General features: G+C 43.7%; 1 protein-coding gene across 16 annotated transcripts in view; it reads right to left on the reverse strand.

The window, feature by feature from the left end:
- Positions 1-4445: 4445 nt before the first annotated feature.
- Positions 4446-23342, reverse strand: part of MAN1A1 (mannosidase alpha class 1A member 1) — a 200951-nt gene continuing 182054 nt past the window's right edge. For 3 of the 16 annotated variants that reach the window (XM_008691161.2, XM_040627711.1, XM_040627726.1), the window contains exon 15: positions 19751-22958. The gene's annotated coding sequence lies outside the window, so the exon portion shown is untranslated. Of the gene's footprint in view, positions 5811-9393; positions 15866-19750; positions 22959-23342 lie in introns of those variants that run through there. The other 13 variants (XM_040627725.1, XM_040627722.1, XM_040627715.1 and 10 more) reach the window with 12 other exon arrangements.

Raw genomic sequence — 23342 nt, forward strand, 5'->3', positions numbered from 1 at the left:
AGAAAGAGTACAAGCAGGGGAACAGCCGGGAGAGGGAGAAGCAGGCTCCCCCTGAGCAGACAGCCCAACATGGGTGCTCAATCCCAGGACCCTGGGATCATGACCTGAGCCAAAGGCAGACACTTAACTAACTGAGCCACCCAGGCACCCCAAAAATACTAATTTGAAAAGATATATGCATCCTTATGCTTGTTGTAGCATTGTTTACAATAGCCCAAAATACAGAAGCAACCCAATGTCTATCCATAGATGAATGGATAAGGAAGATGTGGTTACGTGTATACACACACAGAGACAGAGAGACTCACACATGTGCGCATGCATGCATGCGCACATGCACGCACACACACACACACACAGAGGAATATTACTCAGCCTTAAAAAAGAATGAGATCTTGGCATTTGTGACAACATGGATGGACCTAGAATGTATTATGCTAAGTGAAATAAGTCAGAGATAGACAAATGCCGTATGATTTCACTTATATGTACAATCTAAAAAACAAAACAAATGAACAAACAAAAGCAGAAACAGACCCATAAATGCAGGGAACAAATAGGTGGTTGCTGGAGGTGAGGGAGGTAGGGGGATGGGCAAAATGAACAAAGGGGAGTGGGAGGTAGGCTTCCAGTTATGGAATAAATACGTCACAGGAATGAAAGGTACAGCCTAGGGAATACAGTCAATGGTATCATAATAGTGTTTAATGGTGACAGATGGTGGCTATGCTTGCGGTGAGCATAGCATAACGTATTAACTTAACAAATCATTATGTCGTACACCTGAAACTGACATAACAGTGTGTCAACTATACTTCAATGGAAAAGTAAATAAAAGAAGGCAGGAAAGCTAAAAGAAAAAAGAGAAAGTAAGATAAATAGAAATCACATATCTAGAGATAAACCCAAATATATAATCATAATAACTCTCTAGCTAAAGGCAAATTTGGTCAGACTAAATAAAATTCTGCATTGTGCTCTTTGTAAGAGATATACATAAACATAAAAACACAAAACATATTGAAAGTCAAAGGATTGAAAAGACCTACAGGAAACATCTAAATGAAAACTGGTATACCTAAATTAATACTAGACAGAATATAATTTAAGGGTCAAATATGAAGTACCTTCATGATGGACAAAGTTAAGTTCATTAGGAGGATATAAGAAATCAAAACTTATATGTATTTAATGAAGTCTCAAAATATAGAAAGCAAAAATGGACAGAATCACAAAGACAAATAAATCCTTAAGTGTAGTGGGAGATATTAAATACCTCTCATAGTAAATGACAGATAAGGCAGACAAAATATCCGTCTGGATATAAAAGATTTAAAGAGCAAAATCAAGAAACTTAATTCCTCAATTTGGAGTGTATACATTTTTTTTGAAAGCACACATAAAACATTTTGAAAATTGACAATGTGCTAGGTCATAATCAGAGCTTCCACACCCACTGCATATAAAGCCTCAAGTCAAAGAAATGGTATCACATAGATTACTTCTCTAACATAGTGCAGCTAACTTAGAAATCATTAAACATAACTTAGAAAATCCTATATATTTAGATATTTAAAAAATCCCCATGTGTGTATAAGGTTCTAAAAAAATTAGAAAATATTGAGGTCTGAAACAAATAAAAATACTACCCATCGAATCTTTGGGAAGTCAAATAAAGTGGATTCAAATACAGAAAATGTATTTTAAAAAAGAAGAAAGGCTCAAAATTAATGAGCTAAACATCTTTAAGAACTTAGAAAAATAGAATAAACACAAAGAAAATAAAAGGAAGAAAAATGCAATTTGAGTAAAAATAATGAAACACACAATAGAGAGGAGCAACATAGTTCAAATCTGATTCTTTGAGAAGACTAAAAATACAGCAAACCTCTGGACTAAGAAAAAAGGGGGAATATTCTCAAAGAATATTATGAATGAAAAGAAGGACAAAACTAAAGATGTCAAAGAGTCATTATGAAAAAAAAGTCAACAAACTGTATACCTAGATGGAATGAATACATTCTTATACAAGTACAACTTGTTAGGGGCACCTGGGTGGCTCAGTTGGTCAAGCATCTGACTTTGGCTCAGGTCCTGATCTCAGGGTCCTGGGATTGAGCCCTGCATCAGGCTCCCCACTCAGTGGGGAGTCTGCTTATCCCTCTCCCTCTGCCCGTCCCCCTGCTCATTCTCTCTCTCTCAAATAAATAATTAAAATCTTTAAAAAGAAAAAAAAGTACAACTTGTTAATCTCTCCCAAGAGGAAATAGAATCTGAACAGTCCTATAATCATTAAAGAAATAAAATTAGTTAAAAATCTCTGCACAATGAAGCATTGATCTTCAGATTGTTTCTCTCTGAAAGTGTTTGTGTAAGATTAGAACTAACACCCTGCTCCCCAACTTATTTTATGCATTCAACATAACCTTGATGCCAGATCTAGACAAGGATATTACAACCAAAATAAACAGTCACTCTCAATCGTGACCACAGATACAATTCCTTAACAAAATTCATATTAGCAAACTGAATCTGAAAATACATAAAAAAGATGGTATATTATGATTCTGTAAGTGTAATATTGGTTCACTTTTAATTTATTTATTACCTCATTAACAAATTAAAAGAGAAAAATCATATGATTACTTCAACACATGCAGGAAAAAAAACACTAGAAAAACTCAACATTTATTCATATAGAAAAATTCTTGGCAAACTGATAGCAGTTATTGTCACAACTTGAGTTTCTCAGTAAGAAGAGTCTGAGATGGAGATTAACATTCAGGAGGTTTATTAGGAATTGTTCTTGGTGTCAGTACCTCTGGAAGGAAAAGGAAGCAAGTAGAAGTACACAGAGGGAGAAGTTGGGTTGCAGTGTAGCCTCTGTGAAAGCCTCAGCCAACCCTAAAGAGAGCTCTGAAATGAGGCTGGTCCTTTGGAATTGTCCTGGCCTGGAATGAATTGGTTGGGCCTTATCTCAGGTCAGTCTGCGGTAGGCTGCCCAGGAAGTAGGTGTGACACAAGCAAAGGGACTCTTTTCAGCTGAAGAAGGCAGACAGTTGAGGGCTGTCTGTCAGCAGGACTCCTAGCTGCTGGGAGAATTACTTCAGCTCAGAGGTGGGCCTCAGAACCACATTACAGTGTCCTTCCCAGGCATGGAAAGAAAGCCTACAGCAGATGTCATATTTAACGTTAAAATGTTGAAAGCGTTCCCTTTAAGATTGGAAACAAGACAAGAAGGGCCGTTATCACCATTTCTATTTAGCATTGTATGGGAAGGCATGAAAAAGCAAAGGTTTAAGGATTAAAAGGGAAACAAAATGAATGTGATTTGCAGTTGGTGTTTATTTTCTTCATAGACAATCTACAAATAATTGTAATGAAGAGTTTGTCAGAGTTGCAAAGTCAATATATATAGGTATGTGTGTATATGTGTGCCAATTGCATTTCTATATTCAAGCAATAATTTAGAAAATAATTTAAAACTACTATGAACAATGGCATAAAAATATGACGAAATAAATCTAACAAAAATATGTAATACCTTTATGGAGAAAATGATAAAACTTTATCAAGAGATGCTAGAAAATGTCTAAATAAATGGAAAGATACATAATATTTAGGATAGAAGACTCTGAAATAAATATATTCTCTCAAAATTGATTTATAGATTTAATGAAATTCCAATAAAACAGAAGTACCAGTGTGGTTTTTGTGAAATATGACAAGTTGAATTGAAAATTTATATGGAAGAATATACCAGGGAGGAAGCAGAAATGTGGGAAAGCTTGCATTACTGGACATGACTTATTATCAGACTATGTAACTAAGAATATGATGTTGGTACAGGATAAGACAGACAAATGGAACAGAACAGGAAACAGAATCCAGAAAGAAATTTGTACATATATAGAAACTTGATTTGTATAGATCACTGGGAAAGAGCAGATTATTTCATAAATGGCTTAAGGACAATTTGGTTTCCAAATATTTTTTCAAAACCTGAAAATAGATCTTTATCTTTTATCACAAACAAAAATCAATCTGGGTGATTAAAAACTTAATGTGAAAGGCACAACCATACAATTTCAGAAGAGCATATAGGGAATATCTTCAAATTCTTGAATAAGGAAGCGTTTCTTAAAGAACACAAACCATGTTGAGAAAAATTTGCATTTCCTAGGAGATTTGACCTTGTACATAACCTGCTATCCAGCAACTTCACTCCAGACATATATTAAAGATAGTTTTACATATGTGCCCTAGAAAATATGCTCATAGAAGCCTTACTCTACATAGAAAAAAATCATAAATAATCCATAAACTAATTATGGCATATTTCCTCAAGTGAAATATTACAGTGTAATGCAAAATGAAAGAACTAAAGTATATACATCGATCTTAGTTAATCTAAAAAACCATTGTTGAACAAAACACGAAAGTCACAGAGGAAAATGCACAATTTATTCTTTAGAGATCTATACACAGGAGATAAAACTATGAAGAAAAGATAATGATCGAGACAAAATGTAAGATGGTTGCTACTTCTGTGGGAGAAGGGTCAGGAAGTAAGAGAAGGACACTGGTAATGTTCTGTTTCTCAATGCCATGCAAGTTCATTATGATTCTTTAAACTCAGATACATTTTGTACAGTCTCTTTGTAAAAATGATATGCTTCACAACAAAAAATTGCAGATTAAAGTGTTCTCAAAAAGAGCCATAATTTAAAATATCAGGGCTATTTCAGTGAGTGAACAAATTGTTCTCAAATATTCATCATTACACATCAAATATTGCTTCATCCTCCATTCTTCTTCCTCAAAACAGAAAAGCGTAAGTATACCAAGCCTGAAAAAGGGAGCTGAGTTTCCCCAACTTGCAAATGTTACCAAAAAAGTCATGGTAATCTGCCCTCAGAGCTACCTCTGATGGATTGTCTGGCTCCAGATCTGTGTTGTGTATTTTCAGGAGAACGGTTAAAATAGACGGAGAATAGTAAGCCCAAATCTAAATTTCATGCAAAAGAAAGATTAGAATTTCATTGAAATTGATTCGCCAGGTGACTTCTACTCTTATTCAGGTCCTTGGGATCCATGCCATTTTAATATTAAAATATGTATTACTCTCTTAATTCTCCTTAATGTTCTGCAAATGTTTCAGAATAGAAGTCTCATCAACTCCAGAGGAGTTACCCAGACGGTCCTAAATATTGGGGTTCTCCTGTTGATAAAAGAATCAACAGAATGAGTACTTCCAGAAATACAGTACAATTTTTCTAATGTTTATACTAACCACTAAAAATCTTTTTAGATGAAACGTCTTCTAAGTTGCAGATCGCTTTCAATAACATATATGCATTTTAGCTGCATAATTATATCAAAACAATTCATTGGCATTAAAAAACTCAGCACAGATTTGATAGACCTGAGTATCAGCATAGTTCTTTGGATTCATTTTTGTCTTCTTTTTTTTAAATCTGACAGTTTGTGTTTCACTTGATTTGTCCATTGGCAAGGATAGCCAAAGTTGGGCTACCAATCACCAGCCAGGGGTGGCTTCACACAAACTTCTGTTTCCTGATGCGTTTGTGGTGGCCTTGCCCCTGGCACTGGGGGAACTCACGTTTAGCCCCTGGCTCTTCCATTTAACTACTTCCAGAGTTGTGGCAAGAAAACCAGGACCACAGAAAACCCAAGTGTTGACAGGTATCTTTTTACTTCTGATTCAGGCAGTGAGTGCCACGTCCACGGTGGTGTACAAGCCTGAACACTTCTCAGGTCGGCTGCGGGCACTTGTTGCTGGGGGTGTTCTGCAAAAGCAAGGGCCCTTCGTCATGGAGCTAAACACTCACACTTGGCCCAGGAGTCTGAGAAGCTGAAGGATCCTAGGAAGGTAGAACAGTGGCTGTTGCCTTATACCCAGCCAGTGAGCCCGCAGATAAGCGACAATGGGTGTGAGCTACCCAATCTAAATCGGACTGATTAAAACGATAAAAGGATTTACTGGACGGATATGGGGTACCTCATGGAAGTGAAGAAACAACAAACCAACCAGACTTTTGGAAAGGGCAGGAATTAGGGTAGATCCAGGAATTTAGGTAGTGAGACTTAGTATTTTTTTCCGAGGTACTATCATCAAAATAAATTTACTTCAGTATTTTTCAGTTCTTGTATCACTGTGCTTAACTTTCAAATTCCTGTTATGGTTTGGCCTGATTTGGGTCATGTGACTACTTCTTGACCAGGGGAAGTTATGGCGTGATGGACAATGTGACGCAGACTGCTACAGTGAGAGGTTTGGGGTGGGATGGGAAGAGATCCCATGTTTTCCAAAGGCAACTCAGGGGTTGTTATTAAAGAACGTTGGCATTGATATTGGGCTGGCAAAATGGCAGATATCCATCATAACCCTTTTGTCAGAAATTAATTTTGTTATATTCTTACCTAGAACCATAGTACAATTTAAATGAACGCTACAAACATTTAGGCCTTAGTCTGCTTGGGCTGCCATAACAAGATCCCAAAGTTGGGTGGCTTACACAACAGAAATTTATTTTATCACAGTTCTGGAGGTTGGAAGTCTAAGATCAGGGTGCCAGCATGGTTGGGTTCTGGTGGGAGAGCTCTTCCTGCTTGTAGATGGCCACCTTCTCCTTGTGTCCTCCCATGGCATTTCCTTCTCTCTCTTCCTCTCAGAAGGCCACAATTCCTATAGGGTCAGGACCCCACCCCCATGACTTCATTTAACCTTAATTAGGTCTTAAAAGTCCCATCTCCAGATACAGGCGTATTGAGGGTTAGCCCTTCAACATACGAGTTTTGTGGGGACAAAATTCAGTCCTTGCCATACCTACTATGGGGCTCACGATTTGCTAAATAACTCACTTTTGATGGTTTTCTTGTCCTCATGCACAAATTTGATTGCAATGTCTGGTGAGTGAGTGCCATTTCTTGAGCAATCTGTCAGGGTTTGTCAGGCTCCATGGAGAGTCTCGCCCTTCCACCTTCTGGACCAAGAGACCCCGTGCCCAAAGCAAGAGACCCTGCCTCTGATGGCTCATCTGTGTCTACTATTTTTCTGCAGTTCAGCTCTACAGCAGTCACGGCTCCAGACTTGGTAGCGTCTCCTCTTCTCTTTTTCTGACACCCCAACAGGAATTACTAAGACAGGCCATGTGGAATTGTGGAAAGATGTGGAAGTCAGAACACCTGTGTTCTATTCCTAGCTCCAGCACTTACACGCTGTGTGACTTCAGGGAAATCACTTCAGTAAGTTCATTTATACCATGCAAGTGCATTGCTTTCTTACTTACAAATTTGGGGCTAGGCGTTGAGAAGTCAGTGGTACATGCTATGAAGGGAAAGTGTAGGGCGCTAGAGAACACGTGTGGGGGGTGGGGAGCTGCCAACAAATCTGGCCGTGTCAGTCACAGAGGGCTTTCTGGAGGAAATGACCTCGGATAGGACCTGGGAGCAATGGAGGGGGCAGTGTGGAGGAGGGGAGACACACAAGGCAGAGGGAACAGTGTGTGGCCAGGCCCTGAGGTAGGAGGGACCTGGCACACGGAGCTTTGGCCTGGATCAAAGAGAGTGATGGCAAGAGTCATTCATGTAAAGCAAAGGTGCGCAGGAAGGCAGTGGTGAAAGCACGCTGCCGTCAGCCCGGTCAAGGATTTTGTTCTGTGTCCCAGGACCTAAGGTGGGAGTAGGGGAGAGGCATCTCCAATATGTGTTTTCAAAAGATGGCTTGGACTAGAATGTGGAGGACTGGCGAGGGGGAGGGGAGGCTGGGGAGAGGAGAGGTAGATAAATGTGTTAGTCATTTCTAACCAAGGTTACTATGCCTGCAGGTTGTACTATATCTACCTGGTTGGCTCAGAGTGAGCCTTATTGAGTCATGCAGTCAACAACATCAATTGAACCAGGCACTTTTCTAGGTGCTGAGGATATACCAGTGAACAAAACACACAGGCTGCCCTCGTGAAGCTTACGTTCTAGTAAAATGGTTTACATTCTAGTGGGGTTATTGTAGGGTCAACGAGATGTATAAGCTACCCATGTGTGAATGGTTACTTGGGATCTCTAGTTCACTGATTTCTAGGGAATACTGGTTTTCAACTTCCTTCCTGTATTAGTTTCCTATGGCGGCTGTAACAAATGACCATGAACTTAAGACACCATGAATGTATTACCTTCAGTTCTGGAGGTCAGAAGTCCACAATGGGTCTCACTGGGCTAAAATCAAGGTGTTGGCAGGGCCGTGTTCCTTCTGGAGGATCTTGGGGAGAATCTGTTTCCTTGCCTTTTCCAGCTTCTAGGAGCTGCCTGCATTCTTGGCTCATGGCCCTTCCATCTCCAAAGCCAGGAACGTCCAGTCAAACCTGCCTCACATCCTGTCACCCCGATGTTCACTCTCCTCCATCTCTCTTTCACTTATGAGGATTCCTGTGATTACATTGGGCCCACCTGGGGAGCTCAGGAAACTCTCCCCATCTGAAGATCCTTCACTTCATCAAGTCTGCCAAGTCCCTTTTGTCATAAAAGGCAACACACCCACAGGTTCTGGGGGTTAGGACGTGGACACCTGGGGGGAGCGGGGGGACATTATTTTGCTTACCACTCCCTAGTGCAGCTCTAGTGCGTTCAAATCGTGGATGGAATCAAGTTTCCTCTTCTGTCTTTTCGGTTTTGTTCTCAGTGTGTTACTGAGCAGTAAAGTGAAACCCAGGGACATCCAAAGTTGGACCAGTCTTTTTTCTCCCCGTGTCTGAGAGATTTCAAGAGAATCCCAGAGCGCTTCCTCTGTATGAGAGGGTCAGGTGTCAAAACCACAGGCCTCTCCCAGTGCTGCTAGGGAGAAGAGCTCAGCAAGTCATTTCTGGTTATCACAGCTGACTCACTGTTCTCAGAATATTCCAGCCAGTATCTGCAAATCTTTAACTATGAGCGCTCTGTTGAGCAAGATTTCCTCCCTACAGGGTTACTGTAGGGAGGTGGTGGTGGGGTGGGGGGACCACTTTAAAGAATATCCCCTGACACATTTTACACTACAGAGGTAGGAAGAGATTCAGGTGAATAAGAGAAGATATGGAACTTGTGTCCTTATGGGGGGAAAGAGACAAAGCAATTCCTTAAAATATTATACTTTGCCAAAACGCTGCTATTAAGGTATGAGAAAAAACACCCCTGGGAATTGTTAGCGACCCATTTAAAAGGAAATTAATTGGCAGGATACAGTTGTAAAAATCTCTCCAGTGGCCGCTCCAGAGGAGTAGCCCTGATAAGGTAATAAAGGGTTGAGTTCAAGTTCTCTTTTTCCCTTGAAGCAAACGACTAGGGTTTCCTGAGTCCAGGTAAAAAACTGACAACTTAGGAGCAGAAGTGAAAACTTACCCCCTTCAGAGGCACGATTGTGAGACGTGCGTCCGCGGTGGGCGCGCGGTGCTGGGGGTGCCGGCGTCGGTCGGGGCCTCCAGCCAGTGAGCGAGACAGGTTAAGGGCTGGCGGTGGGGGTGCTTTAAACTGCGTGGTGACAATGGGCTTGAAGAGGAGGATAGGTACTAGAATCTTCAAGAAGGCAAGGCCATATCTGAAAGGAAGATGGTGCAGTCTGCCCTCCTGAGTCTCCTGTGTGACAGGGACAGGAGTTGACCATGGAAAGGTACGCTGACAAAGCGGACAGGAGAATGAACTGTCTGGGCAAGTGTCTTCATTGTTTGCCATACGCCATGGGTCATCTGGTCAGAATTGCTTCTTCAGGGAAAATGATTCTGCGTTTTCCCCGGCCTGATGAGAAGGCCCCCGGGAGAAGCCGCCAATGAACTTTCGGCAGGACGGGCCTCACGTTTGAGGGACAAATGCACCGGGGACACCCAATAGGCAGTATCCACTTTCCTAGACGCACAGGGCATTTCTCCCTTTCGCAGCCGCGTTCAGAACGCTGCTCTCTGCTCTCCGTCAGCGCCTGTCACCAGCCCCATCTCCTCCGCGCCTTTCTGCGCGCGCAACCCAGCGCCGGCAACCGCTTCGCTCCCGCCGTTCCTGCGCAGCCGTCTCGAGTCTCAAGGGCACCGGCGGAAGAACAGAGGCTGCTTCTGCTACAAGTGGAGTCTCCTTCCCCACACTCCAAGCAGAAACATGGGAGAAAGGGGGGTGTGTGTGTGTCTTTCTTTCTTTGTCAGAATCCTGGCATCACAACCCTGCTAGGATTTATGCGCATTGTGCATTGCAGTCTACGGCGATGGCTTTCTATTAAAGCTAGAATTGATTCACTAGGTAATAAATTGAAGAATCCTCCCCAGGCTTTCCAGCAAAATTACTTACGCTATTAGTAGCATTAAGCAGGCTTTTACAAGTGGAGATAAGCTACCCTGAAGTTCTGTCTGTCTGGATGCGGGAAACGCAGGGCTGGCTGCCCTACATGGCTGCGAGGAGGTGGCCGGACCGGACGAGAACGTGGGCATTTGCGCCTTGAGTCCCCTACTTAAATTTGTTCCTAGGACGGATCCATCTTCAGTGCTTTTGCTAGAAAGCCATAGCTCATTAAGACTAACCAGACTCAGAGGGCAAAACATAACAAACAACACGTTTAAACTCTGACTTTGCCTGAGGGTTTGGTGACCTGCCTGCTCAAATTGCCCTGGTGTTGATCTTAAAGCAAAGCTGCCTCTGTAAATAAATCACCAGGGGGCCTCTGAGAGGTTTGTGTCTTCAGGTCTGTCGCTTCGCCCTCTGGCTGTCTGCAGTTTCGACAGTTGGGTGCAGGGCGGGCCCAAACCTGAGCAGCCTGCTTGCAGAGCTGCTGAGCCGCAGGCTGCCGGAAATCGGCTGAGCTCCTTTAAAAGTCCATCTCCCGGCCCGAGTGGCTCTGGAAAGAGGCTGTGTGATAGAGAATTAGTAGCACCTTGTCCTGTAGAGGAGCTCAGAAAAATTTTAAGTAAAATCTTATATTATTGTTATTATGGTCATCTCCTTTAAAGAATCACAACGGACCCTTTAAAAATACAATCGTCCCTTAATTTTATCTCTTCTAGAAGTGCTGATTTTCATATGTTGGGAAATGGTTCTTCCTCAAGAGAATTGGGCACATGGGTGAGCGAGCCACTTAGCAGCAATATAGTTAAAGTGTTGAGAGTTAATCATTTCGATTCCTACTCCCAGTAAATCTGTTTTGTGTGTCCCAGCTTGGAACGTTACGGAGCACACGGAGGAACATCTGAAGACAATATATCAGCGAGGCAGCCCGGCCTCCCTGGGGTGCGGTATTTGTGGATGTGGGGACTATGGAATGGGCCGGGGAAGGACACGGTGACCTTGCAGTCCTGATGGTTTCACATCGTTTCTTCCTGTCCTCCGGGAGAAGGGGGTAATGAAAAGCAGCAGAGCATGTGTTCTTCAGAGACCAGAAGCCACAAAAAATAGAAAGGGTAAGGAGCCGACTTTATCTCCTGAAGCCCACACTTAATGTACTTCCTTCTCCTAGGGATGAGAACGACATTGAACATTTAACAGCACACAGCGAGTGCAGTCCCTGCTGGAACCAGAGGGGCACTCCGTAGACAAGAATGGACCGAACACTCTAAGCCAAGCAGCACAGACAGAGGGGAGGTTGTTGCGGTTATAAGACACACAAATGGACTGTCAGCCCAGCCATAACTGCTACTCCCATCCAGCACGATGCTTTAGCATTTACAAAATACATCTGCTGCTCACAGACATCCTGCAGGGTGCACACTATGGGTTGCGTTCTGTCTCCCTGAAACTAATGCCTAAGTCTTAACCCCAGTGCCTGTGAATGTCACCTTATTTGGAAGTAGGGTCTTCGCAGATGGGATCAAGTTGAGATCAGACTCCATAGGCTGGGCTCTAATCCAATGACTGGTGTCCTTATAAAATGAGGACAATTTAGATGCACACAGAGAGAATGCCATGTGAAGATACAGATATGGAAGGCAAGACAGCCACGTAACAATGGAGGCAGACGTGGGCATTATGCAGCTGCAAGCCAAAGATGCTGAGGGTTGCCAGCGACCACCAGAAGCTAGGAGAGAAGCACTGAACAGATTCTCCCTCTGAGCCGCCAGGAAGGAACTGATCTTGCTGACATCTTGATTTGGGACTTTTAGCCTCCCGAATTATTACAGAGTATATTTCTTTTGTTTCAAGCCACCCAGTTTGCAGGATTTTGTTACAGCATCCCCAGGAAACTGATACTGTATTATATTTTTATTTTATAGAAGAAGAACACAGGTTTCAGAGATGGTAAGAAAGTTGCTGAAGATTACACAGACAAAAGAAAATTAATAGCGAGACTTAAAACCCAGAGCTGTGACTCCAAATCCCAGGCCCTCCCCACCACATGACCTCTGAAAACAGCCGGCATGGAGGTGAATAAGAAAGAGATGTTTGACAATTTCCATCTGGGCAGTTACTGGAGAGAATTGAAATCAGAGATATGTGTACCCCCATATTTATAAAAGCATTATTCACAACGGCCAAACAGTAGACGCAGCCCAAATTGTCCATGGAAGGATGAATGAATGAACAAAGTGTGGAATATCCATGCAGTGGATTATTATGCAGCCTTAAAGAAGAAGGAAATTATGACACATGCTACAGCATGAAATGAACCCAGAAGACAGTTTGGTAACTGAAATAAGCCAGTTATAGAAAGACAAATACTATAGGATTCCACTCACATGAGGTATTCAGAGCAGTCAAATGTGCAGAGATAGAAAGTAGAGCATGGTTGCCGGGGACGGGGGAGGCGGCTGGGGGGGTTGTTCAATGGGGATAGAGTTCAGCTTTATAAGATGTAACCAATCTCCAGAACTCTTTTCAACAATATAAATGTACTTAATACTACTAAACTATACCCTTAAAATGGTTAAATTGTAAATTTTATGTGTAATTTTGTCACAATTTTAGAAGGAGAGCGATGTGGCTGCAGCTTGTTCTGCTAACAGGATGGTTAGCTTGGCCCAGCTATGAGAAGCAGCCAGATTGCACAGGCTGGTTTCCTCACACAAGAAAATAGTGTGCTGTCTGCCTGCAGCTTGCCCCCCGCGGAAGCATTCGAAGAAGGGAGGTCACCTGCCTCTCTGCAGGGGCCTGGAAGCCCAGTTCTGACGGTTGCCAGCTTCGCCCTTCACGCCAGCGCGCTCTGCCGCTGTTACTCCAATGCTGTCAGAGGCGGCTCAAGTAGCATCTGCCCTCGAGACTCAGCTCTGTTCTCTCAAAAGATTTGAGGAAAACACCCTTTACTTGGTGGCAGAAGAGTGAGTTTAATCGCACCGCTTCCCGATGTTGCTGGCTTGTGGTGAAGGGGAGAGTCATGAGGGGCCCTTTCATGGACTATTCCCTTCGCCTCCAGCCCCACGCTCCTTGGTAGCAGAGCTCGGGCCCACCGACTAAGACATGGCCTCAGCTCTCTGCTTCCTGGATGGGACGTGAGCACGGAGCTGCCGAGAGCTCCGGGGCTCCTCAGTGCTCTAGGTGAGTGGTACGTGACCCCCATTTGTTTGTCTTTGTGTTGCTGACACACAGTTGTAGTCTGATCCATGTGACATTTACAACCCATTCTACTGAGAGTTTAAGGGGTGCAAAGGGGCTCCACAGATACATAAACATCATACTGTTATAGGAATGTGTTGGTTACTCTCCATCTTGCCCTTTAGATTGACTCTCTGCCCTTCCCTGCTGACCTCTCAAAGTGACATGTCCAGTGCTCTCCATGCTCTCTGGCTTCCGATTGGGTTCAGCCCCTGGGAGACCCTGGCAGGGGACAGCAGGCGTCCACGGTAGGTATGGCCTCTGCTCCCTCCCCATGGCCTGTGGCTGCATTCCTCTGGTGAGGCCACGGCGTCTGCGGGAGTAGAGCCGGGTGGCCTCTCATGGCTTTGGCTTTCCCAGAGTTCCAGCAGTAGTTTTCTCCTGTCAAATGACAAAATGAAAACAATTTAGTAACGAATCTGATGTCCTTTTTCCAAGGGAAAACAATCCATGGGTTGGGGGAGCGCAGTGGAGCACTCTTCCAAAGGATTCTGGGCCAGGGTGAGTTTTATAGTGTTAGAAGTGGCAACGGGGAAATAGGGCAGGATTGACTGGGGCTGCATAGCTGACCTTATTTAGAAAGATCAAGGAACAAGGAAATAAATGTTGAGCCCAGAGTTGGCTTGGAGTTTGGGGATCGTCTGACTGGGTATACTGGGTTTCTGGTCAAGTGGAACATTTATAACAACACAAAAGTTCTGTTTGCTGACATAGGACACTGGACAGGAGTGATTCCATCTTGGGCCTAGAAATTTATGTCAACACTCCTTTTGCCCTTTAGGCTTTGGGGTGTAACAGCTTACTGTGGGTGCTAGGCCCTGGGTGTTTCATTATTGTTTGCTGGCTCTTTAATTCTTGCCCACACCTCTATAAATAGCTCTATTACTAAACTCTTCAATTACTCCTTTGAGTACCGTCTGAGTCCCGCTGAGACGCTGACTGATATATAGTGAATGCCAGGAGAAAAAAATATTATCACAGGGAACCAAGGGGCTGGGAAAGGATAGGTAATATAAAAAAAATACAAATCAAAATTTAATTGGTATACCGAGGTTCTCTGACTCACTGACTGGAATTTTTAACGTGAAAAGCTCAACAGTTCTACCAACTTGATTCTGCGGCTTTTTATTTTTGGTTGTCTTAAAATCTGTTAAGACTTCTGTCCTCTGTATGTTCTGACCACGATTCCTGTCCATGGATAAGTGTGAATGTTTCGAGGACCAGCTGTTTGGAGGAGCTACACGCTGGTGACCTAGTCCAAAAGGATAATAGTAGTAACAATAATAATGACCGTAAGAAAGACAGCTAACATTTATTGTTTATCACGTGCTGGGAATTGTGCTCAGTTTCTTTTCTATGTAGCATCTCATGGAATCCCCACAAGAGCTCCATGAAGCAAACACCCACATTTACAGATGAGAAAACCAAACTTAGAGAAGCTAAGCATTTGCTTTAGATTTTACAGTTAGATTTCCAACCCAGGCAGCCTGGTACAAGAGCCAGGGTTGCAACCAACTGCATGATTCTCCCCAAAAGTGGCTCTTGTCCCACTGGTGGTGTAGGAAACAATTTGGGGCCAGTGTATGGGCAAAGAGTTTGATTTGATTAGTTCTGTGCTTACATTTGGGATGACCTTCTATCTATGCAAAGTGCTACTGGTTTCCCATTTTCAATACTGGTTTAGTTTCCATTTCCAAATAATGGAAAGAGAAAGACTACATATATTTAAAGAAAAATATTAAGGAATTATGTAGGCTGAGTATGGACATGGCCAAAATTGTGACTGAAGCTGGGGGAACACTGTATCACTCCACACTGGCCCTCAGTGAGGTCCACGTGTTGACGCAGAACAAGCCTCTGCTAGAAACTAAAAAATTAAATATCTGCCCATCTGCTCCCAAATGCCTTTTCTGACTAACATACTCATAGTTTGCCTATTTCTAGAGACTGTTTGAATACAGCTTTGCTACAACTAAGGCTTCTCTGCCACCAATTGACTCATGGAGGGTTGACAATGAAGGGAATAATGTCAGTAGGATATGGGAGCTGTGTTGGTTCATGTGGAACTTCCTAGCTGAGGGAGGCTGGACAAGTGGGAGTAGGGTTATAATCTCTGGCAGGAGAAGAAAAGTCCGCAGCTCCCCTGTTGCATAGATCAGAGTTCTTCTTGCTCTGCTTGAATGACATGGGAGTGCCCATGACTGGGCTCCCAGCCTTGCATCTGCGGCAGCTCTGCCCTCTCCACATCATGGCCGCTGCACTTCTGGGAAGTCAAATACGGTTTCTCACCAGGATAGGGCAAGGTCCGCAAACCCTAATTAGAGGAAATAAGATACCCTGTAAGACAATGGCAGTCTCTGATTCTTGTTTTTTACCTCCCCCAGTTGCCCCCCAAATGTGCCACCTTACTGCTACCACTGCCACTGCTGCCACCAACACAACCACGACCATTACCCCCACTGCCTCCACTACCACCGCGGCTGCCATCACCAACCTCCCCCACATCCCCCTCCTCCTGAAGCTTAAGTCTCTTCCAAGTTCCTCATCCAATCCTGACTCAAGCAGCAAATAATCAGGCCACATATTAGCGGCTGCACAATAGGGCAGGAAGGGAGGTATTCAGCATGAGCCCGTGTGTGCTGTTGGTCTGAGCCATTATACACCCTGGTACTGACCATTGGGCTTTGACTAGTTCTGTCCCCTGGAAGACTTGATTCTGACTGGGGGTAGGGTGGGATGAGGTTTTTTGTTTTGTTTTATTTTTTTCTTCCAATTCCAAGTCCTCATTATGTGACTCAAGGGGAGGCTTCCAGCACAGATTTTTCACTCCTAGGCTGATCCTTGGGTCATAGCCCTTCAGAGCTGAGAGACTGAATTATAGCAACAGTCCAGACCGCATATAAAAATCTGCAGCAACCTGCCCAGGAAACCAATCCCCTTATCCACAATAAACAATGCAGAAAGCCAGTCTGCTTTAAGTCAGACCTCTAGGAGCCCGATTGCTATCTCTAGTGACAATCCAAGAAGCTGAACAATACCTTCTGTAACAACTGGCCCCAGACAACCAGGACTCGATGGATAACTGACAGCTTCCCTAAATTTTGTCCTTGTTTTTGACTTAGGACCAACCACAGAAAGCCAGATATGTATCCCTAACCAGTCATATAGGACGCCCCCCTTCTAGTTAGCCTGCCTACAGCTTCCCCGGACCAACAGCCTCCAATCAGGGCACACGTGAAGTCCTCACTTTTTCCCACTCTGAAGCGTCCCACCCTCTGTCTGGAGTGTCTGCTGAAAGGCAAGTGATGGTGGCTGACTCCCTTGCCACAGTGAGTTCAGAACGCATCGCCTTTGCTTTTCTCATTTGGTTGGTCTTTATTTCCACGGAGCCCAACACATGCTTACACTCTCATGCCCTGCCTGATGATGAGACTGCAGACCTTAGATTCTCCTCTGTGGACAAGATTCCCATCCTCTTCTGGGGAGCAGAGTGTGGCCAGCAGTGTGTCAGCATTTGCACTTTTCTGGGGAAGGGCCCAGGCAGGGCTTGGCTAGACTCTTGAGTACCATATAGGGATTGCCTGGCTTCTTTTAAGAGCCAGTGACCAGGCAAGACTGCAAATGGGGTTTAGCTCTGGTTCTTTATTTCCCAGTTCTACCTACCCCCTGGGGGTGGGGCCTAGCCCTACTCTTGCCAATTCCTCCTTCTCAAGGATTAAAGCCTAGTTTATGAACCCAAGCTGGCTAGAGTGGCCCTAATCCCCAGTGGATACATTTCCTCTCTGCCAGCTGTCTGTCACTGGGTCCAAATCCAGCTGCTTGGATTCTCCTCGTCCCACCCCTGCTCTGCCACCAGGGATCCTCGAAGCCCTTTCTTTCACCCTCTGCCAGCGCACACACTCCTGCTGCCTGGATCAGATGCAGGATTAGCCCGTTCTGATTTCACAACGCCCAACGCTATCCTACCTGAATCCTTCAGTCTCCCGGCCAGGCTAGGCTCTGGCCAAATTGTGGAACAGATTGCGAAGTGACCACATGATGGCACTATCAAGCCGCCGATGCTCTCAGAGAGCCGGCAAACCACGACGTCTCCAGGGAGTCCAGAACTGTATTTTTCTGTTTTTGTGAATGTCAGGAAACTGAAAAATGATAATGGTCAACAACCTCCAGAAAATCTTAATATTGTTTTGCCAGGAACTCTTCCTAATCAATGGCCATTGGTGTTTGACACTCACCAAACATCAATCAGCTAGCCTTCCTCTGCACATAGCCCCCTGCCCAAGGCCCTCTGCGCTTTCCACCAACACACACATTCCATCCTAAATAGTCTGCCAGTTGCTGTGAACCCAAAACTACACACACGGAGATTTAAGAAAGATTAAAATGTCTTACCTAAGCATGAGTGAAATGATTTCTCCTTTTGTTTTGGTCTATCATCATGCTAAGTAAATAGAAGCCTTTTCCCTTTCCATATACATGGCTGGGCAAATCACATGCCCGAATGAAAACTGCCCACATCTAGAAAAATCCCTCAGCTTGCTCCGGCCGATTAGTCATTACATATTTACATAGCACTGGCAAGGTTGCCCAGGTAATCACACAAACATTTGATATTTTCCTACACCTTTCTTGGCTGATTCAGATTCTTAGGAATTGAGGTTTGCTTTGTGCATGCTTTTAAAAACAGCACTGGTGAGATTTTTTTGGACTTCTTTTTTTTTTTTAAGATTTTATTTATTTGACAGAGAGAGAGAGCACACAAGCAAGGGGAGCTGCAGGCAGAGGGCAAGGGAGAAGCAGGCTCCCTGCTGAGCAGAGAGCTCAGATGTGGGGCTTGATCCCAGGACCCTGGGATCATGACCTGAACCGAAGGCAGGCACTTAACCAACTGACCCACCCAGGCACCTGCCTCAACTTATTTTTTAACTTGACAAATGATAGCCTGATATTCTCTGAGCTCTGTGTAGAACACAGCAAAGCACAGTTGGGAGAAATACATCTTTAGGAGCAAGGTGGGGAGGAAGGGTGACCTAAATCCTGGCTCAACCTTTACATTGTTTGTGACCTTGGCCAAATGTTCTCAACTTCTTTGGCCTTTGATATGCTTATCTGTGAACTGAAGTAAAGAGTTTTTGACTTTTAAAGCCATTTGGGGGGATTAAATAAGATAATGCATGTCCGCATAGTGGGTGCTCAATCATTCGTGGCTAGGATTCGTCTGTGTGGATGGGATGATCACAGAGCATAACCTATGGTCCAACAACTGTAAGACCAAGAAGCTTCCTGGTGCTCCTTCGGAAACCCTGCGTGGTGATTAAGAGCATGGTCTTTTGAGTCAAACTGTCTCTTTGTTTTGCCACTTTTGTGGCAGACAATTCAGAAAAGGTAAGATAAGCTTTCCAAGCTTCAGTCTCCCGGTTCGTAATGGTGATAACCATATTCCCTGCCTCAACACTGAGAAAGTGCAGGTGTTAAGGGTGGCATTTTGTCCCCTCTTAAAAGGTGTCAAAGCCCTGATCACCAGTACCCAGCCAAGGTGACCTTCTTTAGCAACAGGCTCTTTACAGATGGTCAAATTAGCATGAGGTCATTAGGGTGGGCCCTAATCCAAGGCAACTCGTGTCCTTATAAAGGAGGACATTTGGACACAGAGAGACACTCACGCAGGGAGCACACCGCACGAAGGTGCAGGCAGAGATCGGGCTGATGCACGTCCAAGCCAAGGGATGCCGAAGATTGCCAACAAATCATCAGGAGCTACCAAACAGGTTCTCCCTCATAGACCTCAGAAGCCACCAGTCCTGCCGACACCTTCATCTCAGACTTCCAGCCTCCCGAACTGTGAGCCAGTGCGTTTCTGCGAAGCCACCCGGGGCCCCTCTCTGTCTTACGCGGCCCGAGGAAACTAGCACCCCGACGCGCTAACCCAGCGCTTGGCCCCGGCAGGCACTCGGCACGTGTTAGTTCCTATTGCTGCTGCTGTCGGCCGGTGAGACCTCTCCCCCTTCCTGACATCAGCTCCTGGATTGCCCAGCAATATTCCCAGCCGCTTTCTCCTGCCTGGTGACTAGAACCTGCATTTTACTGATGCTTAGATACAGGCAGAAAGGAACATACAAAAGCAGATTTCAATCAAGCCGTTGTGTAGATTTTTTTTAAAAAACTGAGGCACTTTGAGCAGAGCATCACTAAATAGAAAGCCGGTGTATAAAGAATGATTTTATGCAAGGTAAGGGTGGAACCAAACAACTTCTGTGATTAAATTGAGAGGTGTTCTGGCAGGTGTCGCGCCCGTGGCCAGCAGGAGACAACCAGCAGTACTGAGGGAGGGAGATGCCATCCTGATTTGCTATTCACATATCTCCGGGGAGTGGAGGTTCGCCTCATGAAAAACACAAGATTCGAGCACGGCTCTGTGGTGGCAGCTTTATTTTACACTTGTCCTGTGACAGCACAAAGAAGGCAGTTTTATTCTCTCATTTCTTGATAGGACCTGTCCTGCTGGTGACAACGAGGCAGAAATCTTGACTGATCTGCCCTGTGACTTGATTTTGGATCTTGGCAGCCAGACTGGCTCTAGAACGACCTACACATCAGAGAAATTCACACAGCTTCTGACTCCCAGAAGATTTCAATCCTAAGTACGTGTTGTAAGACTAAATGAATGGCAAAAATGAATATGTATTTTCTTAATACTCGATGCTGGGCCTTAAAGATCATTAGGGCAGCCCCACAGGAAAATGTGCTTTCAAAGTTTGAGGTAGAAAGCACTGGTGGTCTTACTTTCTGGAGAAATTAAAATTACAAGCATTCCCTTCCTCTCATACATGGCTGTGTACAAACAATCCCTAGAAATGAACTGTCTGGAGTATTTTATTTCTTAATTAATCCAGTTTTGCTATTTGGTATAAATAGGATGATGTTCAGGCTGAATGAATGAACAGGAAAGTTTAGGGGATACAATCCAAGAAGGAGTTTCAACTCCCTCCACATCTGCTGCTCTATTTTGCTTTAAATTAGATTTTAAAATTAATTTAATTTTTCATTTGAAGGGGCTCGGTTTTCTCTCACCCCTCTCTCTTCTCTTCCAGCAGTTGCCTCTCCTGTCTGTGTCCCTGGTACCTCCCTTGGAGACCAAACACCACTTTCGACATCACCTGATAATTCTTTTTCCATTCTATATATGTATATACATACACACACACACATTTTTTTTTTTAATCACCTAGTTAAACAGTTAATGTTTCAGTAAGAAGAGCATGACATTGGTTGACAGGACTAGGCTTCTTGGTATATGAAAGAGATAAGCTCTCTTCCATTGTTGTTAGAAATCCCACCCTGTGATTCACCTCTTTCTAAAGTAACACCCTCTTTCAACATGCAAATACTCCAGGTACACAACACACAGCTCGACATACCTTCACCTCAGTTCTTCATCTGGAAAACTGAGACACAGCATGGGGCGAACTATTGCACAAGGCCAATGCTGAGAATCAAATGTTCATGTATTTATTAATAGTCAGCTTCCTGCCAAGCAAGATTTTTATCTGCTGATAAAAATGCAGATACCATATGCAGATACGGTATGCAGATACCATACAAGAAAATAATGGTAAAATAAAAGTAGGGAATCCGAAACAAGAAAATTATACCCAATAACAGAAAGTAAAGACTAAGTTAGGAAAAGCATGTGTACGTGGTGGGGGGGGTAGGGTGGGCTACATAATTTCTATAATTTAGCTTTAAATATGACTCTGAGGTTCTTAAAAGGTCGAGGGTCAAAGGTCAGTTACATGTTTTGTTTTTTGTTTGTTTCTTTGTTTTGTGATCAGAGAGAAGAGTGAGGCCTCTAAGAGATGATGTGTGGAACTTCAATGTCCTTAGCCCCATCAGCATGTGCGTACAATGAACTGACATTTTCATTAATAATATACTTTCCTCTAACTTCTGGCCCCCACTTGTCAATCTTGGCATATGTTTCTTACCTTTCATTTCCTGCTCTCCTCCATTTCCCTCTCTTTCCATATTTCCTCCAGTCGTCCTGACAAACAGCAGCACCAGCAACCACCAAATATGACATCCGTTTATGCAGACCGGGGTGGGGTAGTCACCCATCTCCTGCTAGTTAGATGAAAAGAGATTTGGGGATCCCATTTAGGTTCTCCTATGGAAAGTGTGGGATTGCATCCATGCGTCACTAGTACATTTCGAAGCCATTTAAAAGGTGGGAAGGAAAGAGACTGAAGACAAATGTGGCCCCTTCCCCAGCTTGGCCTTGGCTCTAAGGTTTTTTGTCATTGTGAAACCAAGGTTTCCTTAAGTGTTCTTAACAAATAAAGGTGGCTGTCCTGTTCACTCAGGCTGCTTAATAGAATACCATAGATTGGGTGACTTGTAAACGACAAACATTTATTTCTCACTGTTCTGGAGGCTGGGAAGTCCAAAGTCCAGGCGCTGGCAGATCTGTGTCTGGTGAGAACCCCACCTCCTGGTTCATAGACTGCCATCTTGCTGTCTTCTCACATGGCAGAAGGAACGAGGGAGTTCTCTGGGGTCTCTTATAAGGACACTAATCCCATCATGAAGTCTCTACCCTCATGACCTAAGCACCTCCCAAAGGCCTCACCTCCAAACACCATCACATAGAATTCGACACATGAATTTGGGGGGACACATCCCGTCTACAGCTGTGGCAGACTCCTCTGCTAAGCAGTGGGCTGGGTATAGACATGGAGAACTCAGAACTTTTTTGTTTTCAGTTAAAAATGGACTCTTTTTAAAGTTGCCTATATTGAACACAGCTGAAATTCCTTGAGTAGGAAGAATAATGTAAAGTTAGGGAGCAATTCCAAGACAAAGGAAAGAAACCATGAGTTCACTTGCATTCGGGCTGAGGACTGGGCTCCTGACCAATACGGTTTCTTCCCTCCCTGCTTTGCACACCTCCTCAGATCACCCCCATGGACCCTCAGCAGCGTATAAGCCCTCATGCGAGGCATCATCATCTTTTATTAACTTGTCCGTCTCTCCTTCTGGGTTCTGCAGTTGCTTGAGGGAAGGGATTTTTGTCTTTTATCTCAGTATCACCGATTCCTAGCAGATTCTTAGTACCAAAAGGGCAGAAAATCCATTTTGTTATTTTCAGTACCCCCTGCTCAGACTCTAATAAATATTGGTTACAGGAATAAATAAATTAACCAGCAAATTGCAGGCACTGAATAAGTATTTGTTCAATTAATGAATTGTACATGGAAATTAAGTCTTATTTTTATGCACTTGGGGAGTTAACTATCTTGGGAAGCATAAAATATGTACTGTGTAAAGAGATTATCTTATCACTTAAAATCTCTCGTTCTGTCTTCAGGTTTTTCTGATTATGCAGGTGATGCACGTTCTTTGAAGAAAATCTGGAAAACACAGCAGAAAATAAAAATGAAATTATGAACTGTTAATATAGTCCCACTCATACGGCACATGCAATTTTTATCTGCTTTTTACTTAATCATGAATATTTTCCCACATCATTAAATCTTTTTGGTTAACATCCTTTTTAATGGCAATGCAATATTCTGACTTATTGATGTGCCTTAATTTTATGAGCTATTTCTCTTATTACTTCTGATTTAGGTTGGCTTTGACTCTTCACTATCATAAATAATATTGCAGTGCAAACAGAATATAAATTTCTGCCTGTGTTTCTGATTGTGTGCTTAGAATAGATTTCTAAAAACCTTTTTCTCCCCAGTTGTTCAGGGCAGTGTACTGGCACATTCTGCCTTTCATTAGTGGGT

The sequence above is a fragment of the Ursus maritimus genome, unplaced genomic scaffold, assembly GCF_017311325.1.
Source record: "Ursus maritimus isolate PB19 unplaced genomic scaffold, ASM1731132v1 scaffold_13, whole genome shotgun sequence".
In the NCBI taxonomy this organism is placed as follows: Eukaryota; Metazoa; Chordata; class Mammalia; order Carnivora; family Ursidae; genus Ursus; species Ursus maritimus.